General features: G+C 39.2%; 2 long non-coding RNA genes across 2 annotated transcripts; both read left to right on the top strand.

Moving 5' to 3' along the window:
- Nucleotides 1-3,459: 3,459 nt before the first annotated feature.
- LOC140007467 (uncharacterized) lies at nucleotides 3,460-6,582 on the top strand. The gene is made up of 3 exons (XR_011814779.1): nucleotides 3,460-3,730; nucleotides 5,517-5,592; nucleotides 6,285-6,582. It is a non-coding gene; the product is annotated as an uncharacterized lncRNA (long non-coding RNA).
- Nucleotides 6,583-11,340: 4,758 nt separating this feature from the next.
- LOC140007468 (uncharacterized) lies at nucleotides 11,341-14,448 on the top strand. The gene is made up of 3 exons (XR_011814780.1): nucleotides 11,341-11,597; nucleotides 13,383-13,458; nucleotides 14,151-14,448. It is a non-coding gene; the product is annotated as an uncharacterized lncRNA (long non-coding RNA).
- Nucleotides 14,449-18,037: the final 3,589 nt, after the last annotated feature.

Below are 18,037 nucleotides of genomic sequence, written 5' to 3' on the forward strand. Positions count from 1 at the left end.
AGCTCCAGGGGATAATTAGGGAACGATTGCTGGATTGAACCGAAACCCTAGAAATAAAGGGAAACACCTACATAGCTCCTACTATTGGCCATACGACTGATATCCTAGAACAATTGGTTGAGTACCAAAGCTCCGGACCAATAAGCCAACCTAAGGACCAGGAGAGGTGTGAAAATGAAATGATTCTTGGAGGTCGTCTATCTAGGTTTCACAGGGGACCTAACCTTGAAACAGTAAGATTGATTTGAAAAGATACATAAGGCACTAATGGGACTGCGAGATTTTGATCTCTTTTCGAACAAACTTCATAGACAAATATCGAAGATTGAAGTAAGACACGAAAAACTTTATATCAAGGAATAGAGTCCCCGTATCTGGTTGTAATTGGAATTAATGGTAGTAATTTTATGGAGACTTAAGAACTCACTTATATTCGGCAGAGAATAACTAAGATTTATATTTCGGGGTGACCTATGAACAAAAGAATGAAAGAGTAATCTGGCTCGAGATTCCATTATGCATGGCTACACTTTTGATCCTTTGATTTGCCTGACAGGTTAGCATTTGACTTAAGTCAACTGGTAAGATGACAACTTTGGAAGAAATGCGTAAGGAATTGAACCTTCTTCGAAACGAGGTAGAATTTCAAAGGAAATTAGCTGACTACTGGGAAGGACGGTGGAAACAAGAATATGCAGAGAAAATTGAATTACTACGCCAGAATGTAGAATTAGAGAAGAAATGCAAAGAAAATCCTCGAACTGGCCAAGCCGCCACTTCTCATGCACAGTGTGGATACTGCGGCAAGGTTAACCACGTTGAGGCCGAGTGCTGGATGAAGCAAGGAAAGTGTCTGAGGTGTGGTAGTACTAAGCATAGGATTTCAGATTGCCCTAGAGCTTTAAAAAAGAGGAAGTACTCAATAGCCAACTAGGTCCACCGCAAAACGATCAAGTGCCAGATGGGAGTAATTAGTACTAATGGCTATGAACGGGGTCCTAGTAGCGAAGGTTTCACAAATTGAGATGGTTTGACTTCACTCGAGGAATAGAGGTGGTAGTTTTACCCTAGACTGGGCTAGCACCTTTGGAGGGTGTGATCTTTTGAAAAAAAAAAAAAAAAAATCTTTTGTTGTTTTGTATCCTGGCAACTTGACATGTTTTGCTACGATCCTGTCATTCTCCTTTCCTTTTGAGAGGAGTTCATAAACCTCTTCCAACTGGATGTAATTATTATGATCTTTATGACTCATGAAAACTTACTTCGCTTTTAATTGTTTTTATGACTTACACGTATGTTTAAATCCTACCCCACGCCCTTAGAATTATATAAGACGTGAATAGTATTGGATGTGATCGAGATTTTGCTTGAAGAATATAGACCACCTGAGGTCTTGATAGTGACTAGAGATCGGGATCGAAGTGAGGACTTAGTGTTGAAATGGAATTCAATGTTGGAAATGCCAATTTGAGATATTAAAATCGGTGGATTGAGTTAGTAAAAGGAAATAATTAATGGATTCAATGTGCCTAACGATTAAGGACTAGATGTCGTATTTGGAATGAAGGCTAGAAGCTATGTATTGATAGATTATGGAGTCTGGAACGATGTGACCATTAAGAGCAACCACCATTTTTCTTACATGGATAAGGATTCAATAATTGTAAGGAACCGTGATCCTATTTAAGTTGGATTTAAAGAAGAGATATTGCCCCTTTGAGAACCCTAGGAACTAATGTGGTTAATACCGCTTTCAAATTAAGACATGGACACTCTAAAATTTTCGGTACACCCTTCGAGTTGACAGACGCACTAGAAGTATTTATGGACCCAAGGTATCGGAGTTAAATCGTATTTGGACAAATCGGTGGAGGCATTTATTGATGATATATCGATATACTCTAGTGTTGAGAAGGTCATGAAAGACACTTGATGGTAATTTTACGAACCTCGAGAGAACGCCAACTTTTGTTAAGTTCAATAACTGTGGGTTCGATTGGAAGAAATAATCTTTCTACGTTATACAGTATCTAAGGAAGGAATTATTATTGACTCAGCTAAAATGAAAGATTGTATAAGAGGAAACGACCAGAAAAGCATATTGAAATTTGGAATTCTCGGAGTTAGTCGAATACTACCTTTGGTTAATCAAGGATTTTTGTAAGAGTGCAAGACTTGGCAAACCATTTGAGGTTCTAAATGTAAGGAAAAATCTTGAGATGAAGAATGTTAATTGGTGTACATGTGTAGGGGGTAATTTTGTGCTTTTTACAGATGACTCAAAGGATGGTTTAGAATGTATATTAATAAAACATGAAAAGGTGATTGTATATGCCTCTAGGAAGTTAAAACGCCAAAAAAAAAAAAAAAAAAAACGTAAGCTGGTGATCGATCTGATAGGCTTAACCATGAAGAGAATGATATTTTCTCAGGTGTGAATTTCGAGGACGAAATTCTGTTAAGGAGGGGAGGATGTGAAGACCCGAAAAATTTCTTATTTTTTTTCGAATATTAATGGTTTCATTAAGTATTTATCCACCTGTTTTCCCCAAATAATTTATTACGACCATTTTAAATCCATTCGTATGGAATAATGTCTTCATTGTGTTTTTAAAATGTCCCGTTAACAATTTCAATTTTCGGAAGGATTGTTTAAGTGCGAGATAGTGAACACGAGTGTTTCGAGGTGATATTATATTCGAGAGTACGATTATCCTGGGGAAATTAAGAACGGACAATAGCAGATTAAGAAAAGTTAATCGAGAATTAAAGGTGAATAAGTTCTAGGTGAGCATATACTACTCACGCGTGGATAGTTTTCCAAAAGACGTATGGATACAAATTTATTGGAGATTTGAGGAGTTAATACTCGACTCATGTGAGGACTCGTAAAAACTATTATTTTATTTAAACCTAATTTATGGCTTAATAAATGATTTAATTGGATTTTTGCCACGAGGAATATTTTCTAGTCTTATTAGACCTAAATACATGGTAATATAACTTCGTTATATTTTTAAAAGGATTCGTTTCGAAAATTAATTTCCTAGAGCGCGTTTAGTAAAAATAGTGAATAGTACTTGGAGTTTTTATCCGCGTAGTAGCACAATAAGCTTGGAATATTGGAGACTTGTACTATGGTCCTAAAATAGGTAATCTTATGAATAAATATTCACGTGATAGTTAGTAGTGCAATCGTTATAAGAATTTTTCGAAAGTTTCGCGTTATAGCGTTAAATTTGACGATACGCGTTTTCACACGCGCGGCTTCATTTGAGGGACTTTAGACCCTTATTCCTGGACAATTAAGAGTGAATAATATTTACATGAATATATATGCCTTGGAGGTTTAGTGCACTAGTGAACCAAACGCGCGAAAAATCGAGCCGTAATCGTACCAAACGGCCCCTAATGGGAGTTGACTTTTGGGTGATTTTGCACCACACATTGCACCTTCTCTTGGAAGCTAACTTGGATCAAACACACTCTCTCTTCTCTCTCCTCATGGCCGGCCAAGACACCCTCTCTCTCTAACTCCTTGTTCAAAAAAAATTCTGCACACTAATCTTCCCCAAAAACCACCCCAAATCACCTCCAAATCACACCAAACTTGGAGACCACTTAGCAAACCTCTTGGAGATTATATCTAGCTAAGGAGGAGGGGAGCTTTCACGGTTTCTTGGAGCTTCAAGAGGGCCGAAAATTCTGACCTTGCAAACCAAAGGAGTAGGTAATGATCAACCCTTGGATTCTTATCTTTTGGAGATTATATGGCAAGATTAAGCTCATGCATGCACTTAGTTACTTGATTATGGTGTAAAAATGTGATTGTGGGCTCTTGGAATTCCCACACTTGGGTTGTTGTTGCTGATGTGATAAGTAATGGTGATTATATTGTTGGTTTAGTGATTATAATGATGCATTAGTGGTGGGTAATTAGTAGGAACTTCATTGGGTGTAAGAAGCTAAAATTTCCGATTTTGCCCCTGCCATGTTCGGCCATTTCCAGGCCAATTTTTAATGGTTTAATTGCTTGAATTGGATGTTTGTAGGATGTATTAGATGTGTGAAAAATTTCATTGAAAAATAATGAGGTTTGAATGGGCAAATGAATTTTTGTTCGAAACCAGCAAATCTGGAAAACTGATTCGCGTATGCTCTGACCAGCAGTAGTATTTTGGCTATAACTCTGTCCTCGGATGTCGAAATCATGTGCCGTCGGTGGCGTTTGAAACTAGACATTCCTAGCTTTAATTTGGTATATAATGCACGTTCTGATTCTTTGTGAGCGAGCCGAACCAAATGTTTTACGTTCGCTGTCCTGTTACTCTGTTCATCTGGAATGAAGTGTTCAGGCAGCAACTTGATGCCCGAATTTGAATCAGATGGGTGCCGAATTTGGGAACGATTTCTTCTGTGATATTTTAACTCTATGAATGTATTTTCCAACGGCGTAAGCCATGCTCGATTTCGATCTATATTGACTGAGTTGTGACTGAAACAAGTGGACTGCTCTGTTTTGGAAAACCCTAATCTTTGGACTGGTTTGGAACAAAATCTTGGAGTGAACTTGTTAGTTGATGTTTTTGATATTAAACACTTACCAAAGGTATCATGGATGTATCTTAGACCCTTATTTCACAAATGAACCATGGTTGGATAACTTTCTTGGTTAAACGATTGGAAATTTGGAAAATGAAAGTCAAAGGCAGATTGCCTTAGGATTTTTCTTGAACTTTGGTTGGCTAATTAACGACCTTGCCGAAGGTATTTTTCCCCAAAATTCGATAGAGAGATACCTTCCACATAGTATTGAAATACTGCCAATTTTGGTGCCGATTCAAGTTCGTTTCGATACCCAATTGAATTACTAAAGTTAGAGGTTCAAATCTGGAAAATTCTCATCCAGTCTTGAATTTGCTCAACTTCGGGCTACCGTATCTCGGTGCTCGAAACTCCGATTCTTGATCCGCTTGTTTTGTTATAAACTTCACTTGCAACACTAATTGAGCTGCAAAATTCAGAGGCCGGTTTGCAACGTGCGAATCGTGCCGAATTGTCAAAGTTGGCCAAAATCCAACCTCATTCTGCCTTGTGAACCAACCCTGCACCTTCAAGCTCATTTTGAGCACTTTCCACTTCGATTCATGGAAAAGTGTCTTCTAGGAACTTATAGTACTTTCTAAGAGGTTTCCAACGGTATAAAGTTTTCCAATTTTCGACTTGTACCGAGTGAGTTACGATTTTTCAAAGATTCATGATAAAGCTGAAAATTTTCCAATTTCAAAGAAATAGAGTTTTCAAGAACTCTTTACACTTTTGATATTATCTAAACGTTTTGCCCACGATTTTCATGATAAAAACTCAACTAATATTATACTTCATAAAACGCAAGTTGAACCTCGATTTACGAGTAATTGAGGTTCATTTTTGTGAAATATTCCTTAGATCGTACTAATGTACAATCTTACTTGATAATTGAGATACTTGAGTAATTATCCACCATTAACTGCCAGGCACACAAGGAGACCTTCAAGAGGATTTCACCATGGACACTTGAACTCCAGCGAATAATCTTTATTAAATTGCTCGGTGAGTGTCAAGTGTGTGAATCTTTGATACTTGCTTAATTGTGGTAATTATTAGAGATTTTAAAAATAAGGGCGGGTGTGTACTTTATCGCATCCGTTCTGATTTCCAATGAATGAATGAAATGTATTGAATGAATGAATGAAATGTATTGAATGAATGAATGAAATGCAATGCTATGTAATGGTTACATATGTCGTTGGAGTGAACCTCCTCGACTTCCAAATGAATGGGGGACGCCCAAACTCATAGGCCGACCTTGAACTCGAGCCGGCAATGGGCTTGGTCGGGAACTTGGGCGAGCCATGAGATTATAAGCTCGACCTAATAAGAGGTCCTGCTTGGCATACTCGTAAAGTATCGCCTTATAATAGACTTGTGGGCCCTTGGGGTGTACGGTGGACGGAGGGAAGTAAGTGGTGATCTACGGAAATGGAAATACCGACCCGGTTGACAGGAGGGTCAATGCGGGAAAGTATACGAATGACATCGGCAGAGCGAGTGGAACTTAGCTCCTGAGAGCTACTATATCCTTGAATTGTTTCTGATTATTTTTCCTGCTCAAATGGTACTTTATTGAAATATCACGGTTTTATTTGATAAAGTTGAGATTGCTATTTGAACAATGTGCTTGCATGTGTGTCCTTGGCCTCACGAGCGTTTTGCTCACCCTGTAGACTTGTTTTCCTTAACAGGACTGGAAATGGAGTTAACGCGGAGAAATCTCCTTTTGGATATATTTTGTTTTAGGGTTTCAGGTGTATTTTGGCTTGACCCCTTTATGATTGTACTTTGGAAGTTTAATGTATCATTCGGATATCTGTGATGTATATTTTGAAATTTAAGTTGTATTATGAACGCACGACGTGCGGGTGGCAAGCGGATAGGTACCTTGTGATGTGACCATGAAAACTGTCACAGTTGGCATCAGAGCCATATGCTGACAGGTTGGGTAATGGATGGATATTGTTAAGCATGAACGTTTCCGCACTATATGTATTCGTATTAATTTGATTTTTTGGTATCTAGTATCGCTTTAAGGTTGAACGTTATTGCTTGAGTCCTAGCGAGAGCTAGGCAGGCGTTCCGCGGATACCCTTTGGTGCGCCTTAGGGAGAAGTGGGGGCGTCACAGTTGGTATCAGAGCTTAGGCTTTAGATCTCTGTAGTGTATCCTAGGCTTAAATGTTTAGGATGCCGGACTGTGGAATTTGATTGAAAGTTAAGTGACTGCTTGTGAAAATGAAAATTTGAACCTGGGTTCGAATTGGTGGATGACAAGGAGTCTTGATATGGTGTGATACATGTGGGATAGTATGAAGTGATCAAATCTTGTTTATTTCGTGTATCTGGACCTACCTAAGCTTTTACTCTTAAGTGTAAACTACAGAAGGTAATGGTGATATTAAATTGTCTCGGGGGCGCCTTCCGGTGGTCCACTATCGAGAGAGTGAACTAAAAGAGCATTGGAGAAATGGTCCGATTTACTGGACTAGGACTTCATGTGAATTTCAAAGGACTTGCTGAGCCCAAATAGTGGGGTGTTAATAGTGGTCGATTATTTGAAGTGGCTATCCGAAGAAACTGGAGTGATTCGAAGGGATGATCGAGAACTGAGGACAATTGCGGATGCCTAGACTACTAGAATTCCTGAAATTGAAGTTGAAGTACTTCAGGAGCGAGGGAGACAAAGGCTCCTGGTGAGAAACTTCAAAAGCTAAGAACCGACTTGTTAGGTTAGTGTCCGAAATTAAAGACAGAATGGATGAGTCGGTGGCTAGGTGTGTTACCTTGGTTGCATGAGTGGGGAATGACAAGATATTCGATAAGGGACATGAGATCTAAAACTCCTAGTGCTGGAAATGAAACTGATCCTATGGAGGTAGTGAAGACTTTTGGGTACTGCCAATCACTAATTTAGTGATTTAAACTATTTTAATAGTTTGCCAAAGATAGACAGGGTGACGCTCGCTTAAAGGCCGTGGTATTTTGTGTCTTGTTTCAATATGTTTTCTACCTTTTGAGGCAATTAAACATTTCTCATGACATGTTTAACCTTACTACTTTGTGATTTTAAAATCCATGATTGGGGTTATACGTATTTACGATTATCTCAGCGTTTTCCCTTTTATTCTCATATTTGTTTAGCATGATCAAGTCTCGCTTTCAAACTTCGTTTGGGGGCGTTCATTTCATGCCATGTTTATATGACTGTTAAAGTTATGAGTGGCCAAATAAGTAAAAAAGGGGATCGAGGGCGAGGGGGTTAGACCACCCCAAGCTCCAGGGGATAATTAGGGAACGATTGCTGGATTGAACCGAAACCCTAGAAATAAAGGGAAACACCTACATAGCTCCTACTATTGGCCATACGACTGATATCCTAGAACAATTGGTTGAGTACCAAAGCTCCGGACCAATAAGCCAACCTAAGGACCAGGAGAGGTGTGAAAATGAAATGATTCTTGGAGGTCGTCTATCTAGGTTTCACAGGGGACCTAACCTTGAAACAGTAAGATTGATTTGAAAAGATACATAAGGCACTAATGGGACTGCGAGATTTTGATCTCTTTTCGAACAAACTTCATAGACAAATATCGAAGATTGAAGTAAGACACGAAAAACTTTATATCAAGGAATAGAGTCCCCGTATCTGGTTGTAATTGGAATTAATGGTAGTAATTTTATGGAGACTTAAGAACTCACTTATATTCGGCAGAGAATAACTAAGATTTATATTTCGGGGTGACCTATGAACAAAAGAATGAAAGAGTAATCTGGCTCGAGATTCCATTATGCATGGCTACACTTTTGATCCTTTGATTTGCCTGACAGGTTAGCATTTGACTTAAGTCAACTGGTAAGATGACAACTTTGGAAGAAATGCGTAAGGAATTGAACCTTCTTCGAAACGAGGTAGAATTTCAAAGGAAATTAGCTGACTACTGGGAAGGACGGTGGAAACAAGAATATGCAGAGAAAATTGAATTACTACGCCAGAATGTAGAATTAGAGAAGAAATGCAAAGAAAATCCTCGAACTGGCCAAGCCGCCACTTCTCATGCACAGTGTGGATACTGCGGCAAGGTTAACCACGTTGAGGCCGAGTGCTGGATGAAGCAAGGAAAGTGTCTGAGGTGTGGTAGTACTAAGCATAGGATTTCAGATTGCCCTAGAGCTTTAAAAAAGAGGAAGTACTCAATAGCCAACTAGGTCCACCGCAAAACGATCAAGTGCCAGATGGGAGTAATTAGTACTAATGGCTATGAACGGGGTCCTAGTAGCGAAGGTTTCACAAATTGAGATGGTTTGACTTCACTCGAGGAATAGAGGTGGTAGTTTTACCCTAGACTGGGCTAGCACCTTTGGAGGGTGTGATCTTTTGAAAAAAAAAAAAAAAAAATCTTTTGTTGTTTTGTATCCTGGCAACTTGACATGTTTTGCTACGATCCTGTCATTCTCCTTTCCTTTTGAGAGGAGTTCATAAACCTCTTCCAACTGGATGTAATTATTATGATCTTTATGACTCATGAAAACTTACTTCGCTTTTAATTGTTTTTATGACTTACACGTATGTTTAAATCCTACCCCACGCCCTTAGAATTATATAAGACGTGAATAGTATTGGATGTGATCGAGATTTTGCTTGAAGAATATAGACCACCTGAGGTCTTGATAGTGACTAGAGATCGGGATCGAAGTGAGGACTTAGTGTTGAAATGGAATTCAATGTTGGAAATGCCAATTTGAGATATTAAAATCGGTGGATTGAGTTAGTAAAAGGAAATAATTAATGGATTCAATGTGCCTAACGATTAAGGACTAGATGTCGTATTTGGAATGAAGGCTAGAAGCTATGTATTGATAGATTATGGAGTCTGGAACGATGTGACCATTAAGAGCAACCACCATTTTTCTTACATGGATAAGGATTCAATAATTGTAAGGAACCGTGATCCTATTTAAGTTGGATTTAAAGAAGAGATATTGCCCCTTTGAGAACCCTAGGAACTAATGTGGTTAATACCGCTTTCAAATTAAGACATGGACACTCTAAAATTTTCGGTACACCCTTCGAGTTGACAGACGCACTAGAAGTATTTATGGACCCAAGGTATCGGAGTTAAATCGTATTTGGACAAATCGGTGGAGGCATTTATTGATGATATATCGATATACTCTAGTGTTGAGAAGGTCATGAAAGACACTTGATGGTAATTTTACGAACCTCGAGAGAACGCCAACTTTTGTTAAGTTCAATAACTGTGGGTTCGATTGGAAGAAATAATCTTTCTACGTTATACAGTATCTAAGGAAGGAATTATTATTGACTCAGCTAAAATGAAAGATTGTATAAGAGGAAACGACCAGAAAAGCATATTGAAATTTGGAATTCTCGGAGTTAGTCGAATACTACCTTTGGTTAATCAAGGATTTTTGTAAGAGTGCAAGACTTGGCAAACCATTTGAGGTTCTAAATGTAAGGAAAAATCTTGAGATGAAGAATGTTAATTGGTGTACATGTGTAGGGGGTAATTTTGTGCTTTTTACAGATGACTCAAAGGATGGTTTAGAATGTATATTAATAAAACATGAAAAGGTGATTGTATATGCCTCTAGGAAGTTAAAACGCCAAAAAAAAAAAAAAAAAAAACGTAAGCTGGTGATCGATCTGATAGGCTTAACCATGAAGAGAATGATATTTTCTCAGGTGTGAATTTCGAGGACGAAATTCTGTTAAGGAGGGGAGGATGTGAAGACCCGAAAAATTTCTTATTTTTTTTCGAATATTAATGGTTTCATTAAGTATTTATCCACCTGTTTTCCCCAAATAATTTATTACGACCATTTTAAATCCATTCGTATGGAATAATGTCTTCATTGTGTTTTTAAAATGTCCCGTTAACAATTTCAATTTTCGGAAGGATTGTTTAAGTGCGAGATAGTGAACACGAGTGTTTCGAGGTGATATTATATTCGAGAGTACGATTATCCTGGGGAAATTAAGAACGGACAATAGCAGATTAAGAAAAGTTAATCGAGAATTAAAGGTGAATAAGTTCTAGGTGAGCATATACTACTCACGCGTGGATAGTTTTCCAAAAGACGTATGGATACAAATTTATTGGAGATTTGAGGAGTTAATACTCGACTCATGTGAGGACTCGTAAAAACTATTATTTTATTTAAACCTAATTTATGGCTTAATAAATGATTTAATTGGATTTTTGCCACGAGGAATATTTTCTAGTCTTATTAGACCTAAATACATGGTAATATAACTTCGTTATATTTTTAAAAGGATTCGTTTCGAAAATTAATTTCCTAGAGCGCGTTTAGTAAAAATAGTGAATAGTACTTGGAGTTTTTATCCGCGTAGTAGCACAATAAGCTTGGAATATTGGAGACTTGTACTATGGTCCTAAAATAGGTAATCTTATGAATAAATATTCACGTGATAGTTAGTAGTGCAATCGTTATAAGAATTTTTCGAAAGTTTCGCGTTATAGCGTTAAATTTGACGATACGCGTTTTCACACGCGCGGCTTCATTTGAGGGACTTTAGACCCTTATTCCTGGACAATTAAGAGTGAATAATATTTACATGAATATATATGCCTTGGAGGTTTAGTGCACTAGTGAACCAAACGCGCGAAAAATCGAGCCGTAATCGTACCAAACGGCCCCTAATGGGAGTTGACTTTTGGATGATTTTGCACCACACATTGCACCTTCTCTTGGAAGCTAACTTGGATCAAACACACTCTCTCTTCTCTCTCCTCATGGCCGGCCAAGACACCCTCTCTCTCTAACTCCTTGTTCAAAAAAAATTCTGCACACTAATCTTCCCCAAAAACCACCCCAAATCACCTCCAAATCACACCAAACTTGGAGACCACTTAGCAAACCTCTTGGAGATTATATCTAGCTAAGGAGGAGGGGAGCTTTCACGGTTTCTTGGAGCTTCAAGAGGGCCGAAAATTCTGACCTTGCAAACCAAAGGAGTAGGTAATGATCAACCCTTGGATTCTTATCTTTTGGAGATTATATGGCAAGATTAAGCTCATGCATGCACTTAGTTACTTGATTATGGTGTAAAAATGTGATTGTGGGCTCTTGGAATTCCCACACTTGGGTTGTTGTTGCTGATGTGATAAGTAATGGTGATTATATTGTTGGTTTAGTGATTATAATGATGCATTAGTGGTGGGTAATTAGTAGGAACTTCATTGGGTGTAAGAAGCTAAAATTTCCGATTTTGCCCCTGCCATGTTCGGCCATTTCCAGGCCAATTTTTAATGGTTTAATTGCTTGAATTGGATGTTTGTAGGATGTTTTAGATGTGTGAAAAATTTCATTGAAAAATAATGAGGTTTGAATGGGCAAATGAATTTTTGTTCGAAACCAGCAAATCTGGAAAACTGATTCGCGTATGCTCTGACCAGCAGTAGTATTTTGGCTATAACTCTGTCCTCGGATGTCGAAATCATGTGCCGTCGGTGGCGTTTGAAACTAGACATTCCTAGCTTTAATTTGGTATATAATACACGTTCTGATTCTTTGTGAGCGAGCCGAACCAAATGTTTTACGTTCGCTGTCCTGTTACTCTGTTCATCTGGAATGAAGTGTTCAGGCAGCAACTTGATGCCCGAATTTGAATCAGATGGGTGCCGAATTTGGGAACGATTTCTTCTGTGATATTTTAACTCTATGAATGTATTTTCCAACGGCTAAGCCATGCTCGATTTCGATCTATATTGACTGAGTTGTGACTGAAACAAGTGGACTGCTCTGTTTTGGAAAACCCTAATCTTTGGACTGGTTTGGAACAAAATCTTGGAGTGAACTTGTTAGTTGATGTTTTTGATATTAAACACTTACCAAAGGTATCATGGATGTATCTTAGACCCTTATTTCACAAATGAACCATGGTTGGATAACTTTCTTGGTTAAACGATTGGAAATTTGGAAAATGAAAGTCAAAGGCAGATTGCCTTAGGATTTTTCTTGAACTTTGGTTGGCTAATTAACGACCTTGCCGAAGGTATTTTTCCCCAAAATTCGATAGAGAGATACCTTCCACATAGTATTGAAATACTGCCAATTTTGGTACCGATTCAAGTTCGTTTCGATACCCAATTGAATTACTAAAGTTAGAGGTTCAAATCTGGAAAATTCTCATCCAGTCTTGAATTTGCTCAACTTCGGGCTACCGTATCTCGGTGCTCGAAACTCCGATTCTTGATCCGCTTGTTTTGTTATAAACTTCACTTGCAACACTAATTGAGCTGCAAAATTCAGAGGCCGGTTTGCAACGTGCGAATCGTGCCGAATTGTCAAAGTTGGCCAAAATCCAACCTCATTCTGCCTTGTGAACCAACCCTGCACCTTCAAGCTCATTTTGAGCACTTTCCACTTCGATTCATGGAAAAGTGTCTTCTAGGAACTTATAGTACTTTCTAAGAGGTTTCCAACGGTATAAAGTTTTCCAATTTTCGACTTGTACCGAGTGAGTTACGATTTTTCAAAGATTCATGATAAAGCTGAAAATTTTCCAATTTCAAAGAAATAGAGTTTTCAAGAACTCTTTACACTTTTGATATTATCTAAACGTTTTGCCCACGATTTTCATGATAAAAACTCAACTAATATTATACTTCATAAAACGCAAGTTGAACCTCGATTTACGAGTAATTGAGGTTCATTTTTGTGAAATATTCCTTAGATCGTACTAATGTACAATCTTACTTGATAATTGAGATACTTGAGTAATTATCCACCATTAACTGCCAGGCACACAAGGAGACCTTCAAGAGGATTTCACCATGGACACTTGAACTCCAGCGAATAATCTTTATTAAATTGCTCGGTGAGTGTCAAGTGTGTGAATCTTTGATACTTGCTTAATTGTGGTAATTATTAGAGATTTTAAAAATAAGGGCGGGTGTGTACTTTATCGCATCCGTTCTGATTTCCAATGAATGAATGAAATGTATTGAATGAATGAATGAAATGTATTGAATGAATGAATGAAATGCAATGCTATGTAATGGTTACATATGTCGTTGGAGTGAACCTCCTCGACTTCCAAATGAATGGGGGACGCCCAAACTCATAGGCCGACCTTGAACTCGAGCCGGCAATGGGCTTGGTCGGGAACTTGGGCGAGCCATGAGATTATAAGCTCGACCTAATAAGAGGTCCTGCTTGGCATACTCGTAAAGTATCGCCTTATAATAGACTTGTGGGCCCTTGGGGTGTACGGTGGACGGAGGGAAGTAAGTGGTGATCTACGGAAATGGAAATACCGACCCGGTTGACAGGAGGGTCAATGCGGGAAAGTATACGAATGACATCGGCAGAGCGAGTGGAACTTAGCTCCTGAGAGCTACTATATCCTTGAATTGTTTCTGATTATTTTTCCTGCTCAAATGGTACTTTATTGAAATATCACGGTTTTATTTGATAAAGTTGAGATTGCTATTTGAACAATGTGCTTGCATGTGTGTCCTTGGCCTCACGAGCGTTTTGCTCACCCTGTAGACTTGTTTTCCTTAACAGGACTGGAAATGGAGTTAACGCGGAGAAATCTCCTTTTGGATATATTTTGTTTTAGGGTTTCAGGTGTATTTTGGCTTGACCCCTTTATGATTGTACTTTGGAAGTTTAATGTATCATTCGGATATCTGTGATGTATATTTTGAAATTTAAGTTGTATTATGAACGCACGACGTGCGGGTGGCAAGCGGATAGGTACCTTGTGATGTGACCATGAAAACTGTCACAGTTGGCATCAGAGCCATATGCTGACAGGTTGGGTAATGGATGGATATTGTTAAGCATGAACGTTTCCGCACTATATGTATTCGTATTAATTTGATTTTTTGGTATCTAGTATCGCTTTAAGGTTGAACGTTATTGCTTGAGTCCTAGCGAGAGCTAGGCAGGCGTTCCGCGGATACCCTTTGGTGCGCCTTAGGGAGAAGTGGGGGCGTCACAGTTTTCACATTCTGAGCAACCCAGAACAGCAACAGTAAAATCGACATATCTCACTCTACACTAGTCCAAATGACCTGAAATTTTACAGGAACTTCAAACACATCAATACCTAAAACTTTCATGTTTTAAGCCAAGGCCAATTCGGCCTCTAACATGGTGCAATAAATTCGGGCAGAATGTAGCTTCATGAACCCTAACTTTCCAAAATTTATTCCAAATCCAAAATTGGTTGCAAATATCAATCATTTCCATCCACTAGAGTCATAACCCCTCATTATCAATCATCATAAACAACCACAACACCATAATCCAATTAAACCAGAAAAATCATCAATAAAATCAAAACTTCACCAAATCACTTCAAACCAAGATAAAACCAGAAATTTCAGCACTTTAATCACTACTAATCATATCTTAAGCATCAATAGGTGTAGGTGGAAGTTTAAGCTTCACTTACCAAGTAAACAAGAGAGGGGAAGATGTTGGACACCTTAGCTTTTCCAAAAAACTTCACTAAAACACTCACTAGCACCAAATGGAGGAATTTGATGGAGTAGAAACTAGCTTAAGCACTTGAGTTGGATGATTTGAGCTTGTTGGAAGCTAAAATGGTGAAGAGCTCTCTTCCTTTCTTCCTTAAGGTTGGTCGGCCAAAGAAGAGAAAGAAATGGTGATTTTGTGGTAAATTTTAAGATATTTAACCTTTGGTCAAAAAAGTCAAAAATGTGAATAGTGTTTTTTAAAGTCCAACCAATGAGAAAGTGACACTTGTCACCTCATTAATGCAATCCTATCCTTTCTTTTCTCTCTCACATCAATCATTTCACACACTCTACTTATCTCTTAACACCCGATAAATTTTACACAGTATCCGGAATTTAACCTAATTGGCCGAATTTTTCCGAACTTTTCGCACTAGTGGGTCCCACGTCCAATATACGTTCTTATTTTCTCAAAATCTAACCTATACTAGAAAAATCATCTAAAAACTCTATTTACTCATAAAAATTATCTGGGGAACTTTCTAATAATGAAAATATCAAAAAACGGGTGAACAATCAAACTCCACTTAAGCTTTCTACTAAAATGAACTAGGGTTTTCAATCCTAATCGAGGTTAGGGTTTTCTCCTTAGCCTTAAAACCCTAATTCCACCCTACCGATCAATGAATAACCCTCATAACAGCTTACGAACGGACTGGGGCCTCACAAATTTCGCGTTAAATTCCCGGATGAAATTCATCCAAGTCCTGGGCGTTTGTTCCCTTTCCCATTTTTGTCATATGACGTTCCACCAGGAACGGGCCGCCCCTTCGAACTGGAAAATGGCAAAAGTCACCTGCCGTTCATCGGTGTAGTGCAAAGCCGCAAAAATATCAACCATTTTCTCGAGCCATCGCTCAGCAACATCCGGATCAGGTCCCCCAATGAATTTGGGTGGAGCAAACTTTTGAAAACGTTTGAGAGCTCTGTCTTCGCTCTCGATGTGGTTACCAGGGTTTCCAGGATTAGGGTTTGTATTCTGGCCTTGTTGCTGCACCACTTGTGCTAGCAAGTTAGTCATTTGCTGCATAGCGGTAGCGATTTGCACATTGGGGTCAGGGTTAGGTCCCGTAGAAGTTTCCCCAATACCCCTATCCGGTGTGGGTTGTCTATTTCCGCGCCCACGTCCCCTTCCACTACGTGTTCCTTCCATACTTTATATGATCTAGGCAATGGTACTAAACCAATATAAAACAATGCAAGTAAGTAAACTCAAAACTTTCCAAACACACATATATACATTACAAACAAGACAAACAACACACATATATACAATCAGTCAAGTCAAGTACAAGCATGGACAATCCCCAAGGGAATGGCCTCATCAAAAAATATATACACGTAGCTAATCTAGCTGTACAAAATGATTAGCTAAGGCCCTACTCCCTATCCGCCCTATATACAAGACCAAAACTATCCACAACAACTCTAGGAGTCGTAACCTAGACCGATGACGAGCTATAAGACCCACTCGATGGAGTGGATCCAACCCCAGCCTCAGACCCCGCACAGGAGTCCTCGTCACTCACTCCCTCCACCACCTCGGCGCAGAGGTTCAGGATCGCAGCGGCTCGATTCTTCACCTTTCGAGCCCTCTTAGACTCGCGCTCACGCGCCTCCCTAAGCTGGGTACAGAGATCATCAACTCTATCCTCAACCTCTAGTACATCGTACTTCAAATCATGAATGCGATTAGCTTGTTTCTCATTATCTGCCCTCAACTGCTTCACCTCAGTCTCAAGCCTAGCGTTATCTTTCGCCAACGCCTTCCGCTCCTTTGCCACGGCCAACACTAAGGTGTTAGGGTAGGCGTAGGCGTGGCGACACTCACACCGACGAAGGCGACTCGCCGGACTCCAACGCAAGACGGCCCTTCTCGGCCGAATCTGGTACAAGATCACTGGGAGCGCTACACGGTATCGCTCGCCTGCAGGGCCATCACTCGGTCCACTAGATCCGTCCATCCTACACCAAAAGTGTAAATAAGCATAAATAAGCTTAAAGGCCATAACAAAGAACCCTCAAATCAAGCAATTCTATAACACCCAGGCTAATTCAAACCTAGGCTCTGATACCACCTGTGACAGCCCAACCTTCCCCTAAGGCGAACCAAAGAGGTTAGCGGACTGCCTGCCCAGCTCTCGCCAGGACTAACGGTGCAGTTTAGAGCGATCTATCTCGTTCCGGAACTTATAAACGCGCGTAAACAAGGCAAAAGGGCAAAATAACCCAAAATAAAAAAAAATGAAATTCAGAGTCGGTCATGAATAGTAACTGACCCATCAGAACGCAACCAAATATTGAACAAACATTCACATCTTGAACTTTAGCAAATACAATCCAAAGTGACATACAAAAGTTGTCAAAAGTGAATATTTACCTTTTTGTTTCCAAGAAAATCATGTTTTCCACCCTTGCATTAGTATTTAATTGGCAAGGCGTACGACGTGTAGTCGAGACTCACTTGTGCATTGTGTTTACACGATTACAGATGTGAAACCTTCAATTGGTTTATTTTGGTTATTTTAGGGTTTCTTGGCGATTAAGGCCAATCTGAAGTAAAAACTTTTGAAGTTGAGCCGGTGAGTGTACCACTCCCCTCCATTGCTGTTTAACTTGATTTCTGCTCTGCAATCTGTTTATTTGTTTGAGACGAGGGTGTACTTTATCACACTCGTTCTCTTGTCTGTTCATATGCCAATTTACTATGCAAAATTTGAATCTGTTATCTGTGTCTGCATCTGTTCGGATTTCTATGACCTATGAGCTCAGTCCTGTGGCTAAGTTATTCGAGTCGGGCCGGCAAGGGCCTGGACGATTAGATAACGAACCACGGTAGTCTGTTCGGGGATTTTGGGTATTGAGACCCTTGATTCCGAGTATACTCGAGTATTACCATTTTGTTCG

This window comes from Coffea arabica, chromosome 5c (genome assembly GCF_036785885.1).
Source record: "Coffea arabica cultivar ET-39 chromosome 5c, Coffea Arabica ET-39 HiFi, whole genome shotgun sequence".
NCBI classification, from domain to species: domain Eukaryota; kingdom Viridiplantae; phylum Streptophyta; class Magnoliopsida; order Gentianales; family Rubiaceae; genus Coffea; species Coffea arabica.